The following is a 1036-nucleotide window of genomic DNA, read 5'->3' as shown; positions in this document are numbered from 1 at the left end:
GCTCTGGCTCTGAATTAAAAGTGAATTAAAGAATAGAAATTAAAAGAGGTTGCATGTTTTGCCATGTTATTAGTCTATAGGTAGCATTATAGTGGGCTCTAGCTCTATTGTGTTTGGTTATGTGTACCATAATTTACCATACTTTTACCAGATCATTTGTCTACGTTTATAATTCTGACAGTTATTGTATTTTGCCATAAGTCTTCACTGTGCCTATTCAAAGCTCGAGGGCAAACACATAACTTCTAGATTTATAAGCATCGATAAACTACATTTTAACATTTTTTAATGCGTAGTCATACTTCTGTTATTTTGATGAAAGTAACTCAAAAGTAATGTTACTCATTACAGTTCAGAGACAGTAATATTGTAATGTGACTAATTACTTTGAAATTACAGTAATTTGTAATATGTAATGTATTACACTTTGTAAGTAATTTTCCCAACACTGTTAATCAGTATAACGTAGACATCTGTAGACATGTGGCAGCTTCAGCCATTTGCAGCTATGAAAAGTTTGGCGGCTGCAGCAGCCATTTAGGTTTCGGCTGAGCCGGCTAGCCAGCCAATAACTTCATCAGCCAGCCATTATTCTCAAAACAAACGGCTTCGGGGTCTAATGTACTTGTATTTCTGAGACGGTAAACAACGCTATATTAGGTAAGTTTAACGACATGTTTTCTTGCAAACTTTGTATTGACTTAAGCAGTACTATCTGTGCATTTGTGAGGCACATGCATGTACACAGACACAAATTGTGATGCAAGCAGTGCTTGGGCTGTGTCTATTCTGTGTATTTTAATGCACGAAGAACAGAGAAATCTTAATGATGAAATAGCTTCTTAGAAACATGTAGATTTCACCACAGAAAACATTCACTAATAAACTGGAATCGTGTGGATTATTGTAATGCTTTATTTACATGTTATTTTGACTATGGGCTTGCTTACTTAGGTTGGACATGTGCATAGTTCCAATTTACTCATGAAAATGTATGTGTTCTGATAACAGAAAAGTCATAGACCATTATCTAAGC

The sequence above is a fragment of the Paramisgurnus dabryanus genome, chromosome 11, assembly GCF_030506205.2.
Source record: "Paramisgurnus dabryanus chromosome 11, PD_genome_1.1, whole genome shotgun sequence".
NCBI lineage: Eukaryota > Metazoa > Chordata > Actinopteri > Cypriniformes > Cobitidae > Paramisgurnus > Paramisgurnus dabryanus.
Note: the sequence above shows the minus strand (reverse complement) of the source record.